Consider the following 14,756-nt stretch of genomic DNA (forward strand, 5'->3'; position numbering starts at 1 on the left):
TCAAAGACCTAGATTTTCATTAAGCATTGTTGTAACGCGAGGCTATAGTAGTGCCGTTCAAAGGGTGTACTTGCCTCTTGGCGAAATGAAGCATGTATTTCCTATTGGTTATTCTCAATTTACAGCAAACAGTTCATGTTGGTTTAAGCCTATGGAAGCTGTGTGCAAGGCTGAATGCATATCTATGAAATGGGCTACTAAGGAACTCAGAGCATTGGGGTTGTTAGCTGAAAATGATGGCATTTTAGGCATCTTTTATGGGTTTAATATTAATGACACTATGGCTCAAATTTTAGCAACTATATATGCAAAAAATGAGGCTGAAAACAAAATATTGTCAGTATGTTCTTTGGATATGTATGATGTTATAGCAAAGCACTTATGGAGACAAAGTATAAGACATTTGACAAATAGGTGAAACCCATTGCTTTGCCACTTTCACCAGAGAGTGAGGGTATGTATGAAAAAGTGTCAAGGCAGCCACGTTTACGGGATTCTAAAGATATAGATCATCAGTTTACATCTAAAACATTATAGGAATTGAAAGTTGGTGCAGAAGGGTTTCTTTTTCTTGTTGAGAGAGACTGTTTTATGCGGATGTTGGCTAGGCATGGAAACGAATTTGCATTTCAGCCAAGTGAAATAGGTTGTGTGGATCCAAATGTTGTCTCTCCCATGGTCATATTTACTATGCGACATGTACCATGGAACTTGAGGCCTATTCTAGTGCCTAAAGCTTACTTGCCAAAGCTGATGGATTTGCTAAATGAAAAGATTTGCATGAAGATCTTGGAGCCTTCTTCAACCCTGTACTCAAATCATTGGTTTTTTGTGCCCAAAAGGAATGGAGCTTTGAAATTTATTCAAGACATGCAACTGGTCAATAAAGTGACCATAAGAAATGTGGTTGCAAGTCCTGTGATTGATGAATTTGCAGAGGCTTTTGCAGGCAGAGTGATCTATTCTTTCAGTGATCTTTACTCAGGTTATGATCATTTTCAACTTGCAATTGAAAGTAGGGATATCACAACCATGAAGACTGCCTTGGGGTTAGTACGGATGTGTACTCTCCCACAAGTGCAAGAAACTCAGTGGCACACATGACAAATGCTATGAATAGAGTACTCAGGGATTTTATACCACAATTGGCAATGCCCTTCTTGGATGATGTTCCAATCAAAGGGTGTGTAGTGGATGAAAAGAATGAAGAGATGGATGCAGATAGTTTGTTGCAGACCATATTGTGGATTGTGAAAGGATTTTGGCGTGTCTAGAGGCGGTGCATTTAACTCTTTTTGGACAAAAGTTTGTCTTTGGAGTTGAAGAGGTTTTGATTGTTGGGCATATGTATGGGTCTTATGGGCAAAGACCATCACCAGCAAAAATAGATGGGATTGATAGAATGCAAGATGTATACACGAATGTATTAGAAGTGCGTAGATTCTTGGGAGCATGTGTATTCTATTTGATATGGATTCCTCACTTTACACATATAGTTGATGCTCTATATCAACTTTTGAGGAAAGGTCAGAGATTTCATTGGGAAAGGAAGCATCAGAAAGAAATGAAGAAATTGAAGAAAATCTTAAAATTTGCTCCTACATTGAAAAAGGCTGACTATTCACATGGAAAGCCTATCATTATTACTGTTGATACAAGCCCAATCAGGATTGGATGGTCAATTGGGCAAGATGATGAGGAAGGGCAAAGATATGCAATAGGCTTTGGTGCTAAAGTATTGACTGAATGTCAGAGAAGATATCCACAGGTAAAAAGAGAATTATGGGGAATTGTGACAGCCCTTAAATGTGATAAGGAGTATTTTATGGGTGCTCATGTAGTCATTGAGACCGATTGCTGGTATTAGGTATGGTTACTAGTTGTGCTACCCCAGACATTGCTATGCTCCGATGGATTGCATATATCAAATCTTTGAACCCTGAATTTCAGCATATTGCAGGAAGAGATAACCCAATGTGGTAGACATGTTATCTCAAGCACACTATGAGAATGAAAATGGGATGATGGATGAGGAGGAACAAGATGACTTTCTTGCAGCTAAAAATGATGTTGCAAGAGTGAATTTAGCAATGCAAGGTGTTGTTACAGCATTAAGAGAAGCTTGGACAACAAATAGAAGATACTTTAGATGTTTTACATCTTGTGTAGAAGTGTTTATGGAAGACAAATATGCAGGAGAATGGCTGAGAATTGGTCAATACCTCAGTACATTAACAAAGAGAGATGAATGGTTAGATAATGAGTTTAAGAAAATCAAGAGGAAAGTGTATGGGTTTTTCTTAAAAGATTGATACTTCTGGAAACATGCTAAAAAGAAACAGGGTATGCCATTGTGAGTTTTGGGTGACAAAGCTTCACAAGTAAATGCTATGCAAGAATTTCATGAAAGCTTATGGGCTGGTCATAGAGGTGTTTGGGGTACTTTTGCAAAGATCAAAGAAAGATATTGGTGCCAGGTTATGTATAAGGATGTTGCTCACTTTGTGGAAACATGTACGACATGTCAAATGTATTCATCTGTGAGACATAGGGATGGATTGCAACCCACATATCCATTGTCTCTTCATTTTAAGTGGGTGGTGGATTTGGTCACAATGCCCACAGGTCTTTGGCAAATGAGGTGTCTTGTGCTTGCCCATGAAGACTTGACTAATCAAGTGGAAGGGAGAGCTTTATGTACTAAGACAACAAAAGTTGTGTGTACTTTTCTCTTAGAAGAGATCTTTTTGTCGGTATGGCTGTGTGGAAAAAATTACTGCAGATAGGGGTGAGTTGGATACAGGTGAAGCTCATGATTTCTTTACACAGTTGGGGATAAAGCTTCCTTTAACTTCATCCTATAACCCTGAAGGAAATGGAAAAAGTGAAAGAGGTCATCCACCTATTGTAAAGGCATTGACAAAAGCATGTAGAGAAAAGATAAAAGAGTGACCACGATTGCTCCCTTATGCTTTGTGGGGCGACAGAACAAATCATAGTGTTGTTACAGGATATATGCATGTAGAATTGATGTATGGTCAAAAACATATCATGCCAATAGAAGAGACGATAGTCACATGGAGTGTGCTACCTTGGAAAGAGGAGTTAAATCAAGAGGAGTTGTTGGCCTTGTGCATTAGACAGTTGGAAAGAAAGTCAGAAGACATAGAGGCAGCAATAGCAAAGTTAAGGGCAGCGAGGATCCCGAACAAGAAATGGTTTGATATAAGACATAGACTGAGACCAAGAACCATACAAGATGGGGATTGGGTATTGGTTTATGATAGAAGCTTAGACAACCAACATAGTGCCATGCGTAAAGTTTCCACCAAAAGATGGTTTAGACCCTATGTGGTAAGACATGTGTTTGATAATGCTACTTATGCATTAAATGAACTAGATGGGATAGCCATAAAACTTCAAATACAAAGAAAAGAATCAAATTATTCAAGAGGCGGGAATCTATTGCCTATGAGTTGCCAGAATTGGAAGAAAATGGTGGCCATGATATAGGGGATAACCAGGAAGATATGGAAGATGAAGAAGCAAAGGATATGGTTACAGAGGATGAGGAGGACTCAAAATCCAGTGACAATTGGGATTTTGGCACATACTAGAGGATGTGCGGGTTCAGAGGGGGTGGATGTCTTGCCACTATGCGGACACGGTGTGAAAAAATCTAGAATGCATCATCATCCAAATCAAGAGATTCAATGTGATCTGAGTCATTCGTATTAGTGTGAGTTGCATGGATTATCCAAAAATACTAGGTTTTTAGATAATTTTAGTCTATTTTTATATTATTTATTATAAAAATCCAAAAAAGTTAGAAAATCTTCTAGATTAGGATGGCATGCAAAAAGCAAGTTGCTTTTTCAACCAGTTATGGGATTTTCATAAGAAATATAGATTGATAAAATCGTGCGCGTCGCGATCACTGTAATTAGATTGAAAATTGCAGTTTGAACTAAAAGGAGGAGTGATCTGGAGATACGTGACCAGGTGTCTTAGTGTTTTACCCCCCTTTCAGAGCCAACGGAGCCATCAGATTTGGGTTCTGAGCAACAGATAAGGAGCTGTAATTTTGATGCACGTTTTGTTCTACGAAGAAGCTCCAGGAGATGTAATGCCTAGAGATTACTTCTATGTAGTGCAAGGATTCTAGATTCTTTTAATACATATTGATTTAGTTCATTGTGCTTTGTCTTTGTTGTGTTTACCTCTTATCTATTCTCTTTCTTCTCTTCCATCTCCTATCTCTACTTCTTTTACCTCTGATCCCTGTGGATTCGACCTTTTGACAAAAACCCCTTCGATAGTAGTCTATTGAGAAACGAATCTAAGCATTGCTGCCCGACACTCCCATGGAATGTTTTGAGTTTTGTGGCCTAGGGTTCCCCGAATTCGCCTCACAATAGAAGGCTCACGGCTGAACCCACTAGGATCGACCTAAAATTTGGGCTCCTAGTGGCCAAGGTCTCCTAACAGCATTCTAGCGTCCGATCCTAGAAATTCTACTTTATGCAAAGATACCCAAGTTAAAGCAGACCCATGCCACACTTGGTTCAAAGAGAATGGGAAGTGAGAGGGATGCGTTGCTCAACCTCTCTACTCATAGGGCATAGTCCCATTCTAGTCCCCTAAAACGGCATGAATCAGGTTCTAACCTAACAATACCTAAAGGTCAAACGATGGTGAAATCTTGTGAGAAGCCTCCCACTTCTTTGGGACCATCCTGCCATAGTACAGATCCATCGAGGGTTCTGTCCACCCCCTTCCCCTAATAGCTTTAGTTTTCTAATTAGATCCTACCACATTTATGTGTGACACTTAAAGTCAGCCTCATTAATTAATCCTTTTAGGAAACAAGGTTCGTTTGCATAACTTACAGCACAAACACAAAAATAAAGCAAAGAAATCTATTGACAAACAAGTTCAAACAAGTTCCTTAACTTATCTTCAAGTTAATCCTTGTCTCTCTCCCATACAGGTACAGGAGAAATTATGTATCCCTTCTATCCAACAAAAGTATCCCTTCTGCCTTGCAAAAGTAATTGGTCCAAAGCACATGGCACCACAAGTTCAATCCTTTATCTAGAATAGGATCTCCCAACATGCCCAGATATTGGGGCCCACGGAGGTCTTCAACTCCATTCTAGACTTAGCAAGGGGTGTCCAGAGCTCCACCTGACTCGGCAAGCTATCTAAGAGTGAAACATCATTCTCATGGTTGGCCTTTTCACCACTCGACCTTTGGCCCGTGAATCGAGAAACACCCTCTTGGGTTAATCCGCAATGAAATCATGGAGATGATCCACCCATGCAATATATCCTTCCTTAATTAAATCCTTTCAGAATTCAACACAACAAGGCAACCTAATATCAGTTTCTAGGAAAACATTCCTTTATCCCCATGGCAACTTTTCATCACAGATCCTTGCCACGAATTTAGCATAAATCACAAGCACTTGAAACAATCATCCAAATAACAAAATAACAACTAGTTGAATGTAAAAGCATTGAGAATGTTGTTCTATCAACCAACAAAAAAAACCAATTGTATTCTTCCCAAACAATGCAAGAATAGTCATGATAATATTTCCATCGCATATGTGGTCTTCCCCTTGGGATCGAAGAGTGATCCTATATAAATTTTACTTAACTCTTGTATGCACAATTTTTAATGTCATGATTATGCCATCCATAACCCCTAACTAATTCTTCCTTGTAATTGCTCTATCAACGAATAAGTCATATGAAACTAGGTGCAATTAACTTCCCTTGATACATGCACTTTGCAAGCTCAATCTTTTGAATACATGAGATGAAATGACCTATACTTGTGCATCATAGTATGGGGCCTAACATATCTCATACGAGGATCAAAACAAGCATCTACTAATTTGAAAATACATTGCTCACGACCGAAACCGCAATTAGATTGACAATGATGCCTTTGCCCGAAGCTTCATTGCTAGTCGTGGAATTGCCATCTTCATGTGAGATTCTTCGCTTGGCGGCCATTGTTCGCAAGTAGACTCAAGAGATTAAGAAGGCGGAATAGATTTGAGATGGGAGAGTGTAAGAGAATATGGTTAAGTCGAGGATGGAGATAAAGGGAATTGAGCTAACTCTTTCCCTTGCAACCTCTCAGGGTAACTACTCTATCTCTCTCTCTCTCAAGCTCTCTTTCACAATCTCTTGGAGGGGTATACTTCTCTCTACCTCTCTCTCGCAGCCTCTTGGGATCTCCTTCTGCTTCTTGTGCCTCCCCATACCTCATATTTATAGTGAATTAGAGAAGAGGCTTGTGGGTGAGAAGAGGAGCTCTTTATGGAGGGGAATCTTGGGAAGATCAATGATCTGATGCTCAAATCATAAATCTGATGGTCCCATTGGCTCCAAAAGGGGCGTAAAACCCCAAGACACACTTGTTTAGAAAGCTCTCAGTTCACTCCTTCGACTTTTCTCTATTCGAAGTGTTGTTTTTTATTTGTAGACTGTAATCGCAGCGCGTGCAATTTCGCAAATCCCTCTCTTTATTTTTTTCTTTTGATAAAATCTCCAAAACTAACTAAAACATCACTTGTCTTTTTCTTTTAAATGACATCTAGTTCTAGAAATCTCCATATCTTTTTAGGATAATATCTAAAATACCTAAAATATACTAGTTTTGCCAAAAATCTAATATTTTTGGACCATCCAAACTATACACATTAATACTAGTGATTAATATAGCTCATAAGTCTTATTCACGTTGTAACTTCCGTGAATGGTGGCTACGGTCCTTGTCAATCCGAGAAAAATATCAGATTTACGACTCTCAATTTTTTTAAATAAAAATTATTAGTTATTAATGTTAGTTAGTTTTTACCTTAGTTAGTCATTAGTTAGTAACCTTACTAACTTATTAATTGACTAACTAACTTTTAAACTAACCAACTAACTTTTAATTGCATGAAAATATTACATGATGGTACTCTTGTCCTTTCAATCAAGTGTTCGTCCAACCACACAATACTATGTTTATGAGTCCAACCTAATTCACTTGTGTGTCAATCTATCTTCTACTCTATGTCTTCATGAGTTCACTCTATGTCTTCAAGCCTCCATAGCCATGCTCAGATCCATGCATTTCAACATGGTATCAAAGCCATGGTGAGCATGGCACTAATCCTCTAGCTCGATCCTTTCCACTTCTATCTAGCTCAACCTAAGCTCATGACTTCATGATTAACTCCATTTTCACTTCCAGCTTCACTCAAGCTTCTTATCTACCATAGCCTAATTGAATCTATCCACCTTGGAGCTTCTAGATCTCTCTCTACATGTTATATCTTCTAGTGATTCCTTCTTGAGATATCTTCCTCTACTCATGGCACTTTCTCTTGGCACTTCAAATACAGAGATTGGCAATCTACAACTCTAGGATTGTAGAAATCAAAACTTGTTATCATGTTTGTGCCTACATACTGTCGTACATCTGGATCCATGCTTGCATGATGCGATTCACCCTACACCTATAGGATATTTGAAGCCCATCACATGTCTGCATGATGCGATTCACCCTACACCTATAGGATATTTGAAGCCAATCACATGATCTTTCTCCTAATAAATTTTGAGCACAAATACTTTACTATAACTGCTGTAATCTGAGAAAAACCAGTCAGCCAGAAACCCTAAATCTCAGATCTCCATAGCCAACTTTTTTCAAAGCTTTTTTCACTTCATCTTCCCACTAGTTCTAGCACTCTCAAGTTCCTTCCACTCAAATCTAAAGTTTCTAGTATCAAACCAAGGAGAGAAAGATTCAGTTTTAGAAGATCGTAAAGGATTTTGAAGACTTGGAAGACTCAAACATGGTGTCTATTGACACTAATCTAGTGCTCTTAGCACTTGTGTCTTTTGACATAATCAATTTTTTTACTACTCAAATCTGATAAATTTATATTGATTTGCTATTGCTCTAGACATCCAACATGGAAAAAGATTCACAAACATGTAGATTCAAAGGTGTCAAGTTTCACACCTGGAAAACCCGTATGAAACTCATCCTAATGAAGAAGGGCGCATGTGGGCCATTTAAACCAATGGACGAAAAGAAGCCTTAGGATGCACCTCTTACATATACTTGGCAAAAGAATGATGACAAAGAATAGGCCATCATCAACTTGGAGTTGGATGATAGCTACATCCATCATGTGGATGCTTATGACACATCTCATGACACTTGGGATAGATTAGATACTTTGTTTGATGCATAGTCCAAGTCCTCAAAGTATGGTTTACTGATTAAATTTTTTCGACTTGATATGAAGCCTAATACGTCTGTAGCATCTCATCTAAACTATATGGAAAGTCTTCTAACCCAACTTGTAGGTATAAATCTCAAAATGGATGAAGATATTTGTATTGGTGTTTTGCTAAAAGTTTGCCTTCTAATTATGATCATGTTTCAACCACCTTAATCAGTATGCCAAACCCTAAATTAGTTGACATTAAGGCCTCTCTATTGGAAGAAGAAAAGAAGATAAAAAATAAAGAAGAGCCAAGTACTCCTAAGGATGAACAAATGCTGTATGTCAATAACAAGAAGAAAGGACCATCTATTTTGTGACTTTTGCAAAAGAACTAGACACACTGAGAAGTTTTTCCATGCCAAAAAGAGGTCTCAAAAGGCCTACCTTGTAGCTATAAAAGAGAAAGAAGATCAAGGAGCAAAGAAAGAAGAAGAAGAAGAAGACCATTAGGAGGACAAGCCTCATCAGTCCTTCTATTCCCAATTTTTTTATAGACATTTTTGAAGCCTTGTATAACCTTTCCCTAATGCTTTTGTCATAAGCTTTGTAAACTCCTCGTGTAACCTAGCATTACAGCCTTTGTAAACTTTGTGAGGCCCCTGTTATAGCCTCTACATGTCCACCATGTCTTTGGTACCCACACTTAACTTTTTCTGCCACATCCTCTAGTGTTTACCATGTTTGTGGTATGCCCACACTTTACAGGTGGTGACTCACTAAAGCCTCTATACACTCTATGCGTTTCTAGCTATGATTGAGAAGGGGTGTTGAGATATAGGTAATCACATCTAGTATAGCCTCTTTGAGGAGCATTCTAGGTAAAGGATATGCAAGCTATCCAGAATCCCATATGCACAAATCAAGAAAGTGGACCTATTCTCAAGCTATAAAGCATTGTACTTATCTCTCATTTTCAATGCAATAAGATGGTACTCTTGTCCTTTGAGTGAAGTGTCTGAGTTATTGTCCCAACCACACAAGTCTATGTTTATGAGTCCAAGTTTCAATCTTGGAGCCTAATTCACTTGTGTCACAATCTATCTTCTACTCTATGTCTTCATGAGTTCACTCTATCTTCAAGCCACCATAGCCATGCTCACACCCATACATTTCCATAGTATGCCATTGCGAGTTTTGGGTGACAAAGCTTCACAAGTAAATGTTATTGCAAGAATTCCATGAAAGCTTATGGGCTGGCCATAGAGGTGTTTGGAGTACTTTTGCAAAACTCAAAGAATGATATTGGTGGTAGGGCATGTATAAGGATATTTCTCACTTTGTGGAAACGCGTGTATGACCTATCAAATGTATTCATATGTGAGACATCGGGATGGATTGCAACTTACATATCTCTTATCTCTCCATTTTAAGTGGGTGGTGTATTTAGTCGCAATGCCTAGAGAACCACATCACAAGAAAGAGAAATTGTAGGGGTATGAATGGATTTGAAGGAGGTAGGCAAGGTGGAGGCACTTTGGCTGCAGTCGAGTGCTGATGGTTGCTTGCAACTACCTTGCGCTCCTTGGGTTTTGTCCACTAAAGAAGAGTGCATTGTGAAGCAAATTGTCAAATCTATCCGTACTCCGACGGGTATGATACGTTCTCTCAAGTCCACATTTTCTAAAGACGACCAATTATCAAGGCTAAAATCCCATGATTGGCATAAGATATGTTAGGTTTGTACTACGAATGGATTGTAAGTGGCATGCGTATTTTGCTATTTGGAGAATAGTCGTTGTTCATAATGCTTCCTCATTTGTGGTAGTTTGTACTACCGATCGCAATCGCAAGATGCCTCACTCTAGAAATACGTGGGGAAATTTATAGGTTGTCAACTTTCGTGCAATGGATCTCACAGAAGGAGATTAAGATGTCCTCTATTGAATCTACAAGGCAGGGAGTAGTGGAGACGATCTGTCTCTTTGAGAAATACCTGCCTACCAGCATGCTCATGATACAAATCCACCTTCTTGTGAATCTTGTAGATGAAGTGGAGATTGTTGGACCTATCCATACGCGATGGATGCTCTTCTTGGAATGCTTCATGAAAACCTTGAAAGGCTTTGTGCGACAAAGAGCTCAACCAGAAGGTAGCATGGTTGAAGGTTGATTGGTGTCTGAGACGTTAGTGCATATTTCACAATGGCTACCAACGGTGGATTCAGACAACAGTATGCTATGGTCAGTGAAGGATGATGATAGATTGACTGGAGATGTGGTGGTTGGAAATGGGGTAGAGAAAAGAATGGATGCTGCAACAATGGAGGAGAAAGTGAATTGCTTTTGTATGTTGCACCATGTCTCCATGGAGACGTGGCTCACTAGGCACGAGCAAGCTAGGAAAGATTGAAAAGAAGTGTGATTTGAATTTTGACATAGTACACTTCATCGACCGATTCGATATCCCGAGGGCATGGAAGAGATGTCGCGGTTTATGTCAATGCGATAGTTGTATGGAGCTTTGACCGCAGCGTCTCGCGAAGGGGTGGAGATCTCAACCGAGGAGTGGGAATTCTCAAGGGGATGTAGTCCAATGGTGATGACATGTTTAGGGTTTGTCGTATCTATATTTTATATGCGACAACTAATTGAGTGTTTCGATGTACATTACAAAATATATAGTGCGGCGTGGTCACGGATGGCATTTATACATGGAGTGTATCGACAAAAAGCGCTCCACAATAGATTGTGGTATCATGGCAAAGTTCGAGCAAGAGAGCCGATGAGGAGCAATGGATCCAAACATGGTTATAGATGAGATGGAATATTTTGGAAACTTGCAAAGTATTATCACGGTGGATTACCGTAGCTTCTCCATGATCCTATTCGATGTGCAATGGTTCAAAGTGGTACTTGAAGGAGCTAGAGCAACACTTCGACGAAGTCCATTGGGATTTTTCAAAATAGATTCTTAAAAAAGGAAAAATTTGCATGGCACGTTTGTGTTGCTGGTCCATTGTGAACAGGTGCATGAACTCATATTTTTTTAAATTTTATTGTCACAAAAGTTAAATCTCTATTGTACGTGATTTTGAACATGTGATTTTCTATCCAAACCTTTGACAACCTCGATGGTGGTATGTTATATCATCAGCTCCCCGAAGTGCGAGAGTATATGATCAAAGCGATGTTTCGAGCATAGATGAGGACAGTATACAAATAGAGGGGTCGATATTGCAAGGGGTGGAAGCCACCAAAAGCTTGGAGCATGTAGAGGAGCCAGAATCGAGTAAGAACGATGGAAATACATGAGTCCAAGAATTCTTTGAGAACGAGGTGACTCATCCTTTTGTGGTGACATGTCTATCGACCTTCCAATGTATGCGAAGTTGTGTCAGGAGATTGACATGGGACCATAGGGTACTTCATACTTGGAGCATCCACCTACTCAGTTCATTGACGAATCGCTTATAAGGGTACATAAGATATGCATTTTAAGTAAGATCATTTTTTAAAGATTTATATTACCGTGCTTTGTATGTAGGCAAGGTCGACACTATAGATTGGCCTCGCATGGAGGGAGTGATTCTAGGAGGTGTTGTAGAGATGTAGATGTTGTGATCCCACAATTGGTTCTAGAGAGGATTGCTACTCGTTTCTCTTGTACTATCGATTCCAGAGAGGGTGACTCATGTGGGTGTTGTGGAGGCACCAATGTAGTATCTCCATCTCATCGGGCTGGTGGATACTTGTCACCTCCAGGATTTTTCACACTTGTCAGTATATCTACTCTCATGACTCTGAGTTTTGCTCAGTCGTCTATAGGTAGCACTCCTATGGGTGTTACTCTAAGAGATACTATCGAGGCAGGTTCGTCAGATATATAGGGGTCTCCTGGTTATGCCTAGGAGTGTGGTTAGGTGGGAGAGGCCACACCTTAGACATATCCGGTAGGGTACGGATACCTTGTACTTGACAAGAAAAGTGCTATGATCATGAATGATGAGGGGAGGAGGGTGATGTATCGCATGAGACAATTATGCCAACAAGTATTTAGGCATAACATTCTATAACATTGGAAGAATTTATTAAAGGGGATCAAGGATTATGTAGGGGCATCTTTGCATAATGAATTTTCAATACCTACGGCACAGCAGACAGGTTTTTCACTAGGTGGATGATGGAGCATATGCATGCATACATGTCAGATAGATGATCAAATACACATAATGCAATCAAGAGTGGTGCCTCAAAGTCCAAGTCGTTAGATGTATAGGATTGGCAGAGACTCAACGAGGAGGCCACAAATTCTCCAAGAGAATGGTAGGAGTAGCGGGACACAACAAGGGCATGATTGGAGGCAGGGGTTGTGTATCATCTGGGGAGTGGTGGCCACAAGACTTATTTGGAGGACTTTGTAAGTTTTCTTATGATACATCTTGCTTTCTTATTTGGAATATCACTTGTACTAACAATCTTATTTCTAACAATGCTATTCCATTTTCTTTGCAACACTTAGTCTCACAAACCACGATCCCATAGGTTTGGAGACTTGATATGCAGAGAGACACAATCTCGTTGCACTTATTGATAGGTTGTATACGTGTGGCAGTCGAGTAAGTCAATCCTCTTTCTTGTTTGTAGTCATTAGTTTTTTTTGTGATGTATTAAGAATGATGGACTAATGTCTAAATGTTCATTTTGTAGAGTCCATTCGATGCTCCTTTGCATTGAGAAGAGCTTTCAGATGGCGAGGATATGTAGCATGCACTTGGATTCATGGAGTGCACATGATTTTTGTTTTTGGGCCTATGATCCATACATGCCTCTTCCATGTAGTATTCCTTAGATATACTTATTATCCTTCGTATAAAATCACACTTTGTGATATTTATATATAGATTTTCATGTTTTTTTGGCTTTTCTCTCCATCGTTCCATGTAATTTCATGAGTTGTCATGACCAGTCTTATACTTATTTTATGACTTATCAATCTTATGGTTTTGACTAGTCTTTGTGCCCATCTTGATGACAATTGGATATCCAATATGTAACTGCTTTGCAAACTATTATCCAGCACATTGTGATGTGGATGGCAAGGCCACCAATTTTTTTTCTTCTCTATAATCGTTACTATTTGTGTCGCTAATTTACTACATCTGTCGCTATTTTAGTCACTAATTTCATCACTACCAATTTCACTATTAACATCGCGATGCATATAATGACACAAATAGCCACACTATCTACAATGATTTTGTAGAGACGCCTATACCGATGCTTTTAGTGGTAACTTGGATGAACATTTGCATCACTTTGAACATTGCTATGTGGCATGTATCTTATATTGTTTTATTCTCTCTCTCTCTCCCTCTCTCTCTCTTTCTCAATGCTCTTGCAATCCATAGCTTCTATCTCACATCGCACCATTGATTTCCTCTCAAAGACATCATTGGACACATGCAATTGCATAACAATCCGAAACTAAATATTAAAAAGATAGATTTAGGGTAAGCATACCTCTCTCTCTCTCTCTCTCTCTCTCTCTCTCTCTCTCTCTCTCATCCTCTACTCAATATCTTACTCTCTCTAACTTCTTTCTCTCTATTCAGAGTCTTCTCTCTCTCTACTCTCTACTCTCTACTCTCTACTATCTCTAATCTCTCTATTCTCTTTCTAACCTCTCTCCTCTCTTTATCTCCTCTATCTCTTCCTTTTCTTTTCTCTCTCCTTTCATTACACTTCTATCTCATGTCTTTACTTACACACTCTCTCTTCTCTTGTCTCTATCCCCTCTCTCTCCCTACTCTGTTCTCTCTTGTCTCTCTCTACCCTTCTCTATTGTTGCTTTACCCCTCTCTACCTTCTCACCTTTCTCCTTATCTTCTCTCTCTTTTCCTTATTTTTTCTCTCTCCTTTCTCTACCCTCTCTCTACTTCTTTTCTCTCTCTTATCTTCATCCCTATCCTCTCTCTCTCCCTACTCTTTTCTGTCTCATCTCTCTCTACCCTTCTCCACTTTCTCTTTATCTCTCTTCTCTCTCTACTTTCTCTCCCTACCGTCTCTTGTCTCTCTACCCTCTCTCTACTCTCTCTTCTTCTCTACCCTCTCTCTCTCTCTTGACTCTGTTCTCTCTCATCTCTGTTAGATATGATCAATGCCCCACCCTCATTAGGTGCCACCAATGATCCATGGTGCTCAAAGTTGTAAGGCCCCCATTATGAGGAGAAGCCAAATGTGAGCTCGGACATTGGTTGAGCCCTGACTTGCATATTAGATGAGATGTATGTGACCGGATGGCAAAAAGGTGACCATTGTGGGTCTAATCTTTGGGTTAGATGGAGTGGTTAAGCTGATAGCAACTCGAGGCGCATTGCATTGAGTTGTGGGGTAAGGGAGTTAAAAGGGGCCCCTATTTTGGGGTCCGAGGGCCATGGAAGTAGCCCTTGGCTAGGGGGTCCCAAGGGGGGCCAACAGCCCCCTGGCGGGGGTTCAGGGGCAATGCCCCCGGCC

The sequence above is a fragment of the Lygodium microphyllum genome, chromosome 15, assembly GCF_053477565.2.
Source record: "Lygodium microphyllum isolate KBCC chromosome 15, Lygodium_microphyllum_v1.1.10, whole genome shotgun sequence".
Lineage (NCBI taxonomy): Eukaryota > Viridiplantae > Streptophyta > Polypodiopsida > Schizaeales > Lygodiaceae > Lygodium > Lygodium microphyllum.